We start from the raw sequence: 16046 nt of genomic DNA on the forward strand, positions 1-16046 counted from the left end.
ATGAAGGCAGTGCATTGCTTACTTTAAAACACTTTACTGGACCAGGGATTTAGCTCAGTGGTTCCAGTGCCTGCCTCACAAGCGAAAGGTCCCGAGTTTGATCCCCGGTACCAAAAAAAAAAAAAATTTACAAGCTTAATTTAATGTAATCCTTATAACTACTGATTGGAGAAAATACGAATGTTTTCCTAAATAATAAGTGAGAAAATAACACTGAAACATCATGTGTCTGAGCTCCATTGTAGCAGCCTTCAGTCACAGTGTTGAATTCTTGGCTTCATAAACACTGTTGTACCAAGTGAAAGCAGCCATAACCATCTCATTGTATGGTTGGATATATCTCCTGGCTGTGTTTATTTTGGTGCTGTGGCTTTCAAGTTTGAGACTTCTAGAAATTCTGTAAGTTTATTAGTGTACACTATTCATTTCCTGTTGCTGTGTAAACTATTCCCACAAACTTAGTGGCTTAAAATAACATACATTTATTATCTGAAAGCTTCTATGCATGAATTAAGAGTCCAGCCCATTTTACTAAGTCCTCGCTCATTGTCTCACTGAGATATAGGTGTCATCCAGCTGTAGTCTCATCAGGAGGCTTGATTATGGAAAGATCCACTTCCAAGCCCTGCCAGGTTATTGGCAGAATTAGTTTCCTTTTGGCTAGAAGACTAAAATCTGTGTTTCTTAACTGTCAACTAGGGATTACTACAAGCTCCTAGAGACTGCTTTTGGGTCTGGGCCACATGGCTCTCTCTACAGTAGGGAAGGTTGCTTCTCCAAGGGCAGCAGAAGGGCACCTGCTATTCTTGTATTTTTTAAGGGATAGCCTGATTAGGTCACACTCACCTGGAATAATCTCACAAAGTCAACTTAAGGATCTTAATTACAGCAGCAAAATTCCACTTGCCATATGACATAACATAATTATACAATACCTTGTCATATTCAGTTTCTGCCCACACTCAAAGAGACTAAATAGACAGGCATGTATGTCAGAGGAAGAGAATTTTGGGGACCTCTTAGAAGTCTGTCTACCATGTATATTATTTTAATTCCTTTCCTGGTTAAACTTGGCAAAGTGGATTTATTATCTGCAGCGGGTCCTTCAGCAAAACAGCAAACAATACAAGGGCCACATCTTTGAGGAAAGACGAATAGAGAATTGACAGGCTGTCTAACCTGAGGGGTGAGGATCCAGTTGTCAATAAAAGATGTGAAATTGTTGGTCTATAACCTCAGTGACAATACTGCTCCTTAAATATTATCTGGGTCTACTTGAAGAGCACAGAATGAATTTGGTGACCCAAGGGGCCACTCTGATAGAAGAGTATCAGAAGCTGGAGGAGTACAAGGACTGGGAAAGAGACCAGTGATTCATAACTCCACTGGTAAGCTTAGAAGATAAAATGAAAGGCTGGGTTTTAAGTTTTCCGCTCAAAGTAGAGAACTGAGTTTCTACGATTACTCAGAAAGAATAAATCCTTTATCTCTAGCAAGGCTGATGTAACTAAAATCAGACTCAGGGCCTGGTGCAGTGGTTTGCTGAATTGCATTGAATTTTGGACTCAAAGTCCTAGCATGTCTCTTGAAAGGGCAGTTGTTAGGACAAATTAAGACTCCAAAAACAGGAATAGTGATATTTTGGATGATCTGCATTACTCTGAGTATCCTTACTCCCTAAAATCCACTGAGCTTCCTCCTTCCCTGTGTCATGAGGTGGGTTCTAACTTGTGTGAAGACCTTCTGTGAAGACTCTTGTCTGAGATACATGCACTGGACAAAGTCTCCATATGACTGCCATCTATCCTCTCAATGTCTCCAGACCTATAATGAGTGTCAAATCACAGAAGGCCAATCACAAACTCATACCTGGCAGAAAATGGTCAATATAGATGGAAACAAAGTCTTTGCAAATAGGGAATGGTCGAGGGGTGAAGAGGGGGCAGAGGAAGGGGAAAAAAATAAGAACCAAGATACATCATGTGAAGGTACAAGATCCCAATGATGAATGTAACTGTATTGTATACTTATAATGTACCAATAAACTTAATGGAAAAAAAATGGTCAATACATCAAAAAAATGTAGAATCTTGCCATCTATATTGTGGAGGAGGGAAATATGAGGAGAGAATTCTGGTTCTAAATAGGATAAAATCAGTTTTCTGTATTCTGTATTTCCTAGTGAATATTCATATCAAACCTGAGCAGAATGAATGTAGCTATCTGAGGTCTCTGAAAAGTAAATAACAGAAGATGAGGAATTAGACTAGAATTCAAAATACTAATGAACTGTTGGAAAGTGGTTCTGTTTTTTCTTTGAGATCCCCAGCCAGAACTCAAGAAAATCAGAAGCTCAAAATTAGGTACCAGGAATGAATAAGAGGAGCCTCTAGCTCTTGATCGAGGAGCACAAAAGGGAATTCCTAGAACTCAGAGAAAATTAGAGATTGTCCCAGTGTCCCACTTCTTTTACCAGTCTCTCATATTCCAACCCCCAAGTATTCCCATGGGGACAGGACAGGAACAGCCAGTGGGAATTCCTCAGATTCCTAAACTCTGAAAAAGGTAAACCTTTATCTCCACCTGGAAGAGCAATACACCCAAGACAGTGAGGCAAATCCCATAGTTTTAATGTCTTTGTTTTCCCTTCCATCACCTGGCTCTAGACGTAAGACAGGATGAGGTGTCCATAGCCCAGATTTTGGCCAGAGGATCAAAAGGAAAAGTATTAGGGACCTAGAAAGCCCCAGAATGATCACAGAAAAGGAAGAACTCAAAAATACCAATCCTAAAACATAAAGTTCATAAAGTTGTTTCAAAACTCCAGGTTCACCTCTGAGCTTCACATGGATGACTCCCAATACAGGAGAACAAAGCCTGGGATCTGACAATTGCTGAGGTCCCAGACAGGCTACCTGGTGACACAAATGAAACACATCAGATTAGCACTGCAAAGACTTTGAAACTCCAACCAGCACTGAAACTATAACCCACAGAAGGCTAGTTAGAACTTTCAACATGAGCCAAACTGATTCAATCACCTACTAAAACAAAAATATCAATATTCTCCATATCCACTTATTCTCCATTTAAATATGTCCCAGGGTCTCCTAATATAATATGCAAAATGTTCAGGATACAATCCAAAGTTACTCAACATAAGAAAAACAAAAACCCAACTTACATGGAGAAAGAATCAACAGATGCCAATGTTGAGATGTCACTGGTATTGGGAATATCAAAGATTTAGACTGGCTATTATAAAAATACTTCAGAAGTTAGTATTTACTAAAATAAAAATTAGAAAGCCTCAGCCAAGAAATAGAACATAAAAAATACAGGCAGATACAGATTTTAGAACTGAAAAACACAATTACACAAATTTTAAAACTCACTGGATGGTGCAATAGAAGAATTGAAAGACTCGACAAGATAAAACTATCATTTCTCCTCAAATTTATCCACAATTCAATATAATCCCATTCAAAATCCTAGACAGAAGTTGTTATGAACAAAGACAAGCTAATTCTAAAATATATACAGAAAGCAAAAGAATAATGATAGTTGAGAAATTTTTATTTTTTTATTTTTGCCAATTTTATTTTTTTGAAGAGTGATTTTTTTATTAGCACATTTTTAAAGAATTAATTTTGTTGGTATAATTTAGATATAAATAATGATCACATTCATCATAGGAAATTTGTACTTGTACATGATATATCTTGATTCCTCTTTTTTCCCATTCTCTTCCCCTCCTTCCAACCCTTCTTTCCCTCTTTATTTACAAAGCTTTGATTCCATTTTATCCTTCTTTTCTCATATTTTTTTCTTTTCCCTTCCTTCGTTTCCTCCTTCCCCCTCCCAAGTTCCCCTTTCCTTTTGAACAATTTCTTCCTATTTCACAATATCTATTATACATTTTGGTCCTTATTTACATGTTTGCAGTACATAATGATTACATTTATTGTGAGGAATTGTACATGTACATAACACATCTTAATTCTTTTTTTCTTCATCCCCTACCCCTTCCCTCCATCCCTGCTCCTCCGAACTTTTGGTCCCCTTCCCATTTGCAAAAGCTCTATTTTCATTATTTTCCCTGTCATTTCTTTTTTAATCCTCTCTTCCTCTCTCCCTCCTCACTCCATCTCATTCAACCCCTCCCTCATCCATTTCATAATGATCTCCCTACTTCCTATTTATCTATATTCTATTTCTCCACATAAATATATTTTTCTCATACAAGAGAAACTATGTGATATTTAAGCTTATATAACTTATTTCACTTATTATGGTCTCAAGTTGCATCCATTCACCTACAAATACCTCAAGTGTATGGCAGAGTAATACTCTATTGTGTATAAATACCACATTTTCCTTATCTAGTCATCTGTTGATGAGCGCAAAGGCTGTTTCCAAGATTTTGCTATTATAAACTGGGCTGCTATAAACATGGATATGCATGTGTCTCACTATGATAATTTTAACTCTTTCAGGAAGATACCTGGGAGGAAAATAGCTGGGTAAAATGGAATTTCTATTTTTAATTTTTTTGAAGAATCTCCACACTGATTTCCATAGTTGTTGTACTAGTTTACATTCCCATCAACATACTCAAGGAATTTTTAGAAGAGAAGAAAAAATGTGTGTCCTAAGTTACATTCTTGTTGCTGGGACAAAATATTTGACACCCACAAGTTGAAGGAGGAAAGGTTTATTTTACCTCATGGTCTGTAAGAGGTTTCAGTCCATAGTCAGCTGGTTCCAAGGCTGGGTGGCATGGCAGAGGAGAAACAGTCCATGGCAGGGCAGACAGAAAGCTATAAGAAGCAAGCCTCCCTTTCTCTTTTTATTCCATCCAGGCTACAAGTTTTTTTATTGATGCCACCCAGACTCAGGGTATGCTTTCCCACTATCCACACCCCGAGTTATGCTAAGCCAATCAGTGGGCTAATCCAGTTATCACATCCTTAATTCAGTATCACACACCCACACCCATGATCCAGTCACTTCCCCAAAGCCCCACCTATGAACACATGATACTTGGGGGGTGGGGGACATCTAGATATAAGCCATAACAAGTTGTAAGAATCATATTACTTATTTTAAAGACTTAGTATAAAGTTATAGTATTTAAAATAGTGTAGTATTAGTAAAGGAGGCAGACAAATCAATGGAACAGACTAGAGAAACTATAAATCAATACACATATAGACACAACAGATTTTTTTTGCGTAAGTGCAAAACCAACTCAATAAAAAATATCTCTTTGAACCAACTGTGTTAAAACAAAATGATATTTATATGCAAAAAAGAAAGAAAATGAGTTTCATTCTGAAAAACTCAAGATGAATCAGAGATCTAAATATATAGTGTACCACTATAAAACTTTTAGAAAAAAAAATATTTTTTAAAATCTTCATGACCTGGGCTAGACAAAGATTTTTTAGACATGACACTAAAAGTATGATCCTTAAAGAAAAGTTGATTTCATTTAAATTATAAAATTTTGTTCTGTGAAAGACATTGTTAAGAGAGTAAGAAGACAAGATACAGACTAGTAGAAAATATATGCAAATTATATATCTGACAAATGATTTCTATCCAGAATATACTATTTTAAACTCTCAAAATTTCAACAATAAGAAAACAGACACATGTATGTCTGATTTATTTCACTTTAATTAAAGCAAGAAAACAGACAATCCAATTTTTAAATATCCAAAATACTTGGACAAAGAGGATATGTAGACAGCAAATTAGTACATAAAAATGTGTATATCTTTGCCTTAAGGAAACACAGATTAAAGTCAGGATATGATATTACTATATCCCTATTAGAATGGCTAATGTAAAAGAGAAAACTGTCAATACCAACCACTGGCAAGAATAGCAAGCAACCGAAACTCTCATGTGTTGTGGGTGGGAATACAAAATAGCACACTCACTCTAGAAAGCAGTTTGACAGTTTCTTATAAAGTTAAATATATATACTAAACCCTTTGATTGAAAATAACTTGTTCTGTCAGTGTTCTACAAGATGAGTAAACATTCCTAATAAATTTTAACCTGATAAATGAGTAGTACATGGTGCCAAATATCACATGATCACAATTGAGTCAATGGTTTTCTCCCCCTCCCCTCCCTCTCCCCCTCCCCTCTCTCTAGCATTTTGGGTGATCATCTCCCAACAGCAAGAGATTATGGAGAATATCTCATCTGCATAAGAGAAGAAAAAGGCAGATGACTCCTTCACATCAAATGAGATTAGGGAGATGTGTACAATGTGGGAAACAGTGCAAAACTTTGTAGAAAAGCACCACTCAAATAAGGCTGTAGCAGTGCAAGTGATGAATCTGTTTAACAATGCAATGTCACATTTCCACAAAATCCTCAAAAGGAGGCAAAAGCAAGTGTCACTGAATAGGTTCCTTGTTAAAGTTGCATGAAAAGAAAAAGATTCCATTGAGACAACAAACAGCAGTGATTCCATTAGTGTCTTAGTTACTTTTCTCATTGCTGAGACGAAATACCCAACACCCAAAGTTCAGGGAGGAAAAGTTTAGTTGGCTCATAGTTTGTAGAGGTTTCAGTCCATAGTCTGCTGGCCCCAAGGCAGAGTGGCATGGTAGACAAGAATCATAGAGGAGAAACAGTTCATGGTGGGCAGAAGGTGGCAAAACAAGCAAAGGACCTTACCAGCATCTTTCTGCTCTTTTTATATTCTATCTAGACTACTGGGATTATGGTGGTGCCAAAACAATCAGTGGACTAATTTAGTAATCACCCACCCTTAATCCTAGCATCCTTAATCCTAGCATTGCACCATGAATCAGTCACATACTCTAGATTCAGCCACCTCTGAAAAAGCCCCACCTATGACCACATAAAGCTTTGGGGGGGTGGGGGACATGTAAACATGAGCCATAACAATTAGTTACAGTGAAAGTCATCCTACACAATTACCCGCCTCTCTTGTGTCTCTCCTTCATACCAGCAATGAAGGTTTTCAAAGGTAAGTACAGATCAATTTGTTTATTTTTCTTTATATTTAGAATTTTCTTTTATTATTTGATATTAGTGTAATGTAATCATTTTATATGAATATTTTGGGGGGGTGGAACAAATCATCTGAGTTTCCATTATTTCTTGTGAGGAAATTCATTTTGATATACAAGTGCTTTGGATTACAAGCATGTTTCCAGTATGAATTATGCTCACAAACCCCAAGGTTTTACTATAGTTCCCAAAAGACCCAGCAATCTCACTTCTAGTGTATTTACCCCAAGGAAATAAAAACATTCGTGCAAAAACCTTGTGACTATTAATCCTAATATGTCAAACTGACTAGATTAAGAAATACCTAGGGCAGTGATAGCAAACCTTTTAGAGCTTTCAGTGATACAAACAGCTCACTGTAGCACAGGTGCCACAGGTTTGCCACCACTAACCTAAGGTATTAGTGAACCACACTTCTAGGTGTATCTGGGTGGGTCACAGAGGCATGACTTTGGGGTCCACATCTGGTCTCTCACCTCTCTCACCTCATGATTCCCCTGCTCTGCTTCCTGTCTGCTAAGAACTAAGCAGCTTTGCTCCATCCCACCCTTCCACAATGATGTTCCTGCCTTGGAGGCAGCTTACCATGAACTACATTCTTTGAAACTGTGAGCCAAGTAAACCTCTTCTTCTTTAAACTGGTGTCAGGTTTTGTGTCCCAGCAATGTGAAAGCTAGTACAAAAGATCAATAGCAGAAAAGTGGAATCACTGCTATGACTATACATGATCATATGGTTCATAAGCCTTTGGAACTGGTTTGCAGAAAGATGTTGGAAAGGTTTAGATATGTGAGCAACAGAAGCCTAGAATGCTATAACCAGAGAATGACAGACAATCCTTATTGGGATTCAGAAGATGAGAATGCTAATAGGAATGCATACAGTAAAGGTCATGCTCAGGATGTTCCAGTTGGGAACCAGGAGACTACTGGGGCATAGACTAGAGACTATGCATATTACATTCTACCAAAAAATTTTATATTTTGCCTATTTCCTAATATTTTGCAGGAAAATGAGATTAAAGAGTAAACAAATTGATCTGGTGGAGGAAATTTCAAAGCAGTCCAACATATAGGCTGTGGCATGGGTGCTGCTGGTTATTTTTACCCAGATTTATAATGAGAATTAGGAGGAAAAAAAGTAGGTCAGAATAACTTGAAAAACTTAAACTGTGGCCCAAACGGACCATATGTAAAGTTAGAACCAGAAAAGGTGTGGTTGCTAAAGAGATTAGTGCCATTAAAAAGAAACTGGTGGTACACATTGGTAACCCCAGCACTTTGGGAGGCTCAGGCAGGAGGATCACAAATTTAAGTCCCAGCTGGGCAATTTAGCAAGACCCTGTCTCAAAACAAAAAATTTAAAAAGGGATAAGGATGTAGCCTAGTGTGTAGGCCCTGGGTTTAATCGCCTATACAAAAAGAAATTAATTTGTAAAACTATTTGTATGGTACTTAGCTCTTCTACAAAAGAAATCAAGTGTGTTGAATAAGGACAAGAAAAAAGATGCCCTACAGGCATCTCAGCAGTAAACAAGAACCCACCTATCACAGGCTGAAGGGTGCAAAGATGTCAGCCTTTAATTTCAAAAGAAAGCTCCTGGGCTCCCTGCTCAAGAAGGGCTATCTAGGGACTTGGTTTGCTGGAACTCATTTTGCAATGTGCAACTATCCAGGTACTCTGAGATCCCTGCAACCATGGTCCAAAGGGGCCCAGCTACTGATCGAGCTGGCAGTAGACCTCAGCAACATTCACATTATGCTGGTTTTATGGGCATCAGAGCGCAAGAGTTGTGGGGTCAGAGAAGCCTCCACCCAGATTTCAAAGGAAGGCCTGGGAGGCCAGGCAATCTGACTCTCCAGGGGCAGTGCATAAAGCAATGGGAATGAAGCTGAAGGTTCAGTGGAGACCCCAGAAAGTTGGAGATCCTTGATTGTGGAACATCTGCTGAGGAAAGCTGCAAGATGTGAGCAAAGCCAGTTCAAGAAAGATCCCAGCCATGTGGGCCACAACCAGCAAACCCATAGGGATGAGTTCCCCAAACTCTCTGGAAGTCACATCTCACCATCTTGTGCTCTTCTTGCCAGACATGGAGCTATAAGACTTAATCTTTATACTGCTGAACTTTGATCTTGTTTAGATCCAATTATTTTCTATCCCCCATTTCTTCCTTTTGGAATGAATATGTTTCTGCTGTGCCATTTTACCTTGGGTTTATATAAGTTGTTTCTTCTATTTTTACAAACGTTCATAACTAAGAGTTTCCCTTCAGTCTCAGAAGATACTTTGACTTGGATTTTTCAGAAATTCTGGAACTGCAAAAACTTTGGGGAAGGGATTATTGCATGTCAAGTTGTACACTGAGTAACTGTCATATTAGGCAGAACCATATTATCTTTATTTAGAGATTAAATGTGGGTTAAGGAGATGTATCTTGTTTTCAAGTTGACAAAGGGTGCGTTGTGACCATTAATCTTGACATGGTCAACCTGATTGGACTAATAAACACCACTAAGGGATTAGTAAAGCACACATTTGGGTATATCTGGGTGGGTCATAAATGTGTAGCTTTGGATCCATATCTGGTCCTACCCCAACACCTTTCCTCTTTAGCACCGTTACCTACTCTGCTTCTTCATTGCCTTAAACTAAGCAGCTCTGCTTCTACATGATGTTTCTTCATTGAAGCCAGCCAACCATGAATGGAATCCCCTAAAGTTGAAGTCAAATTAAATCCCTCCTCTGTTAAGTTATGAATGTTGGGTATCATGTCTCAACTATGGGAAATCTAACTAATATAAATATGTATATGAATGTTTGCAGGAGCTCTTTTTATAATCACTAACATTAAGAAGAAAATAAAGTGTTCTTGAGAGAATGAATGGGTGAAGAAACTGTAGTCCTTCCATACAAAGGAACAGTCAGCAATGAAAAGGAAAGAACTATGAATACATATCAAAAATATGGATGAACCTCAAATGCATTATGCTAGATGAAAGAAACTAGTTTCAAAGGCTATATATGAAGCTTCTAGGTAACAGAGTAAAATAGAAGTACCTTTCATATTATTCTGCAAGGGAGAAGAGTTAGGGAAACAGTAGAAAAACTATATTCTGAAGCCAGGGATTTAGCCTAGCAGTACTGTGCCTGCCTTGCAAGCACAAGGTCTGGAGTTCAATCCCTGGCACAAAAAAAAGAAAGAAAAAGAAAAAGAAACTATATTCTGAGGAAAGAAAGACAGGAAGATCTTCAGGAATCAAAGAGGTGATGAGAAAGCTAAAAAGAATGGAGAAGCAGAAAGGCAACTCATAAAAAAATATGAAGTAGTTCATTATGCCAACTCCAGCTCCCTGCAATGGGGGGAATCCAACTCTAAAAGCAGAAGGTAAGCCTCTAGAGGGATAGAAGTCCCAATGATAAAAAAAGGAACAGCAGTCCTAGCACAGGATATACCTGTTTTAATTGCAAGCTATAAATTCAGTGCAGGAATGTGGTCTGAAAGGGACTCCTCCTGCCTGGAAGGCTAGCTTTGGAGAAGAAACCCACTGTTCTGCTTGCCATATCTTGGAGTACTATGTCCAGCTGAGCTACTCTGAGGATCAGAAATCATGGAACAACTGCAATTCAGGGTCTTTGGGGACACCTGCCATGGTGACTGGGTGGAAATCAGCCATGAAAGACAGTCATGGGGAGGAGGATTGTCAGTTACAGACCTGCTGAGAAGTTTAAGCAGTGGGAAACTCAGGCACAGTGGGGACACAGTGATCAGCAGCACCACACTCTGTGGTGAAGAGTTAGACCCATCACATGTGGCTGGTCTAAAAGTACTGGGACTGAGGTAAGCAGATTTCTCATTTCCCACAGCTGCTTCCTCCAGGGTAAAACTCTGATCTCTTTGCTTTCTCCATCCCCGCCCCTACAACAGGTTCAGAAGTGTCCTTCTACTTGTCTTTTTATTTTATTGTCACATCCCAGGATGCATGGACAGGAGACTCTGGAGAAAGTGGGGCACCTAACCACCTCACATGCCACAGAGATGTTTAGGATTAGCAGTGGCTCCAGGTGCACAGAAGGAAACAAACAAACAGAAATTTCTGGAGTGAATACAGCCCAGAAGCAGACAGTATACCATTAACTGGCCCTGCTCATCAGGAAATTCAGGCCAGGGCTCAGCATTCATGCAGCATCGAACTATTTGGTTGTAGCAAAGAGGAAATACAACAGGCCCCAGGTGCAACTCACGATGCTATACCTGGTGAATTCCAACATCAGAGGCCCTAGAGAGAAAGTTATCCAATCCAAACACCTTCACGTGGAGGAACTGGGGGTGGGGGGGGGCGTCTTTCTTTTTGCCCTTACTTTTATCTAATTTCATTTTTTATTCTTTAATTGCATTTTTATTCTCATTTTTTTCTGCACCTCTTTCTCTTTCTCTTTTCTGTTTTTGAAAATGTTGCTTTCTCTTCTATTTTTTGCTTTCTCTGCCCCTGCCATTTTTATTACTTTTACTCACTAATTTTTTTTTTACCTTTTAGTTTACACTATTTTGGTCTCTTTCTTTTCTATTGATTATTAGTGATATATTTGACGGTTTTCAGTGGGTTTTACTACATTTCTATTTCTTGTCTTATTTATTTAGTTAGTTATTTTTGGCAACACTAGGGGTTGAACCCAGGACCTTATTCATGCTAAGTAAGTGCTTTACCACTGAACTGTATCCTTAGCCATTTTTACTTCATTTTGACACAGGGTCTCACTAAGATTGCCAGTCTGGTTTCAGACTTGTAATCATCCTGCCTCAACCTCCCACATAGCTGTATTATAGGAATGCACTACTATGACTGGCTCTGGTTTGTCTTTGTGTAGTTGTTACTATGGCCTGTTTTCTTCTCTCTGAGTTGTACTAAGGACTGTGCCCTCAAGAGAAGGTTACTCACTAAGAAGTCTCACACATAACAATAGGAAATATATTCACCCCAACAGATGAGCAAATCTTAACCTAGAAGAAAGGCAAGAAAAAGTAAGGCAACATGATTCCATCAAATGTTTAAAACTCTTCAGTAATTGACTCCAAAGATATAAAAATGGATGAAATGCTGGACACAGAATTCAAAAGATTGATTTTACAAATGATCAATGACTTCAAAGAGGACACAAATAAATAGCTAAGTTAATTAAGAAAAGCAACACAAGATAAGAAAGAGCAATTCGGTAAAGAGAGTTACTGAAAAAGACCAAACAGAAAGCTTGGAAATGAAAAGCTCAGAGAGTCAAATCAGAAACTCAGTTGAGAGACTCACCTTCACTACACTGAGCAGAAGAAAGAGTATCAGGGCTTGAAGATAAGGTAGAAGAATTGTCACATTCAGACAGTATTAAAGAAAAAATAAGAAATTATGAGCAGAATATACAAGACCTATGGGACATGATTAAGAAATCAAACTGTAGGGCTGGGGATTTTAACTCAGTGGTTCCGCCGCCTGCCTTGCAAGCAGAAGGTCCTGAGTTTGATCCCCAGTACCAAAAAAAAAAAAGAAAAAAAGAATATTTTTATGTGGAAATAAAGGGTTGAGGTTAATTTTTTACATTTGAATAACCGGTGTTCTAGTACCATTTGCTGAAAACACTATCTTTTCCTCTGCTCTTGAGTTGAGTTTATGGTCTATAAAATGTTAATGTTAAATAATCTTTCAAAACTCAGTGGACCATATATGTGTGGTTCTGTTTCTAGATCCTCTCTTTTATTCCAATGATCTATATGTCTTTCCTTACACCAACACTGCCTTGATTACTGTAGCTTTAGAGGAAGTCTTAAAATTAGGTAATAAATGTCTTCCAACACTGTTTATTTTTTCTTTTTTTTTTTCTTTTTACTTTTCCAGGTCCTTTCTACTCCTACGTAACTTTTAAATTTCAATATCCAATTCTTCATTTATAGCAAGTATACATAGATCTGAATTTTTATATATTCCCTGTGTTTTCTAATCCTGCTAAATTCAAATACAAGTTCTAGGGGCTCCTAGAGATTTATTAGTATTTTCTCTGTAGATGATCATTTCATCTACCTATAAAGATTTTACTTCTACCTTGCCAATCCTATGCTCTTTGCTTCTTTTTATTGCCAGACTATTTTGGTTTGGGCCTATGTTTCAAAGTTTAATGGACAGATGAAGAGTAGGCATATCTGCCCTTGTTCCCCACCTCAGGGAGAAAGCATTGTATCTTTTCCATTCATATAAGGCATTTTTGCTGGAAGTATGGAGTACATGTCTTTGATCTGTTGAGAAGGTTCTGTTCTACTTCTAGTCTCCTGATAGCTTTTACCATGAACAGCTATAGAATTTAGTCCAATACTTTTTCTGCAACTACTGACAGGATCATATGGCTTTTTCCTTTCCTCTGTTAAAATGATGACTTATGGGGGTGGATCTTCCAATGCTGAACCAACACTGCCATCCCTATAACAAAACCACTTTCTACATACTGCCAGAACTGACTTCTAATAGTCTGTTTTGTGAAACAAATTTTTATCTATGTCCATACTTTTTTCTTCTATTATCTTTATCCAGTTTTAGGATTAGCACAATGTTGATTTCCTAAAATGTGGGGAGAAGTGTTCCTTTTTTTTCTGCTTTAAATGTTTGATATAACTTATCAGTTAAAATTTATATGAGCCTGTTGTTGTCATATAGGTAGGTTTTCAAGCTATTAATACACTTTCTTTAATAGGTGCTATTCAAATTTTATATTTCCTCCAGAGTCAGTTTCATTAATTTGTCTTCCAAGGTACTTCTTAAAAGTTGTCAAATTTATTTTAAAAAAGATTTCTGTAATATGCTTTCTATATCCTTTAATTTCTGTAAAATCTGTGGTAATGTCCTCTAAGTTTTGATATTGTAATTAAAACAATGTATAATTGATATTGTGTAATAGGAAGAAAAGGTCTAAAGGAGTAGGGGAAGTAGGAGGGGTAGGGGAAAGGAAAAAAGGGAAAAGAAAAAATATGAGAAAAGGAAAAAAATGGAATCAAAGTCTTTGCAAATAGGGAAGAGTGGAGGGGGTGAGGGGAGGGCAGGGGGAAGGGGAAAAAAATAAGAACCAAGATACATCATGTAAAGGTACAAGATCCCAATGATGAATGTAACTGTATTTTATACCTAAAATGTACCAATAAACTTAATGGGAAAAAAAAGAAATCAAACTGTGCCTGTAATCCTAGCACTCTGGAAGTCTGAGGCAGAAGGATTGCAAGTTGGACAAATTTGCAATTTGGAAAACTGGCAATTTATCAACACCCTGTCTCAAAAATAAAAAATAAAAAAAGGCTGGAGATGTAATTTGGTCCAAGGGTTCAGGGTTCAATCCCAAATGCTCCAAAAGAGAAAGGAGGAACCCCCACCTATAAATAGTCAATTTACTCAAAGAACCCAAGGTATAGTTGGGAGAGATATGGACATCCAGGTACAGAAAGGCATTTAGAGCCACATATTGATATTACCACTAAAGACCCATTTTGTCATATTATAGTTAAACTGCCAAAATACAGAATAGAGAAAGAGTATCAAAAGCTGCAAAAAAAGAAATGCAAAGTTACATATAAGGCAAAACCCATCAGAATAATAGCAAACTTCTCAGCAGAAACTCTAAAAGCCCTGAAAGAAAATAACTCTCAATCTAGATTATTTTATTTAGCAAAGTTATCCTTCAGAATTGAAGGGGAAATAAAGACCTTCCAAGATTTGCATAAACTAAAGAAAGTCTTGACCACTGAAGGAGCATTATAGAAGTTACATAAAGGGATCCTACACAGAAAAGAAAAAGGAAGACAAACACAATCATGAGAGACATGAGAGGATAAATCTTTACTAAAAGAATAGAAAAGCAAATGAGAGTTAGGAAAGAATCAAACATTATTAAGTAACCCATCAAACCTATAAGATGAATAAGAGAAATGAAAATGAACATAAATTATTCAAAACAATAAGAAGAAAAACAGCTAAATGACAAGAACTACTAGTATATACCTTTCAATAATCACCTTGAATGTAAGTCGTCTGAATTCTCCAATTGAAAAATCACAAACTAGCTGACTTGATTAAAAAGCAAGACCCAACTAAGTATTTGTTGTCACCTCACTGGCAAATATATACATAGATTGAAAGTGAAAGGATGGAGAATGATATTCTAACCAAATAGAATACAAAAGTAAGTAAGAGTAGCTGTACTCACATCTGGCAAAATAGACTCCAAGCCAAAACTTGTCAGAAGAAACAAAGATTATCACTATGTATTAAAAAGGGAACAGGGCCGGGGATTTAGCTCAGTGGTTTTGCCACCTGCTGCGCAAGCGCAAGGACCTGAGTTCAATCCTCGGTACCAAAAAAAAAAAAAAAAAAAGGGAACAAGCCATCAAGAAGATATAATCATTATAAACACACATGCACTGAATGCTAGACCACTCAATTTTGTAAAACAAACTCTACGAGACATAAAGATAGGGACCGACACAGTAATAGCTGGTGACTTTAATATCTCATTCTCACCAATAGATCTTCCAGACAAAAAAATTAACAAAGAAACTTCAAAGTTAAATTGCACTACTGATTAAATGGATTTAACAGACATCCACAGAATATTTTATCCAACAATTGTAGAATACACATACTTTTCTTCAGCTCATGAAACTTTCTCTAAAATTTATCATATGTCAGGTCATGAAGCAAATCTCAACAAATACAAAAAAATGAAATAATTTCATGCATCTTATCAGTCCATATGAAACAAAATTGTAAATAAGAGCAAGAGAAACTGCAGAAAATATATAAACACTTGGAGATTGAACAACACACTTTTGAATGCACACTGGTTCACTGAAGGAATGGGGGTGGGGAGTAAAATTCCTAGAATCAAATAACAGTGGCAACACAACCTAACAGAATTAATGAGGCATAGAAAAATAATCACAAGGGGGAAGTTTATAGCTATAA

This window comes from Heterocephalus glaber, unplaced genomic scaffold, assembly GCF_053883595.1.
Source record: "Heterocephalus glaber isolate CG9 unplaced genomic scaffold, H.glaber_assembly_v1.0 deba00001531, whole genome shotgun sequence".
NCBI classification, from domain to species: Eukaryota; Metazoa; Chordata; class Mammalia; order Rodentia; family Bathyergidae; genus Heterocephalus; species Heterocephalus glaber.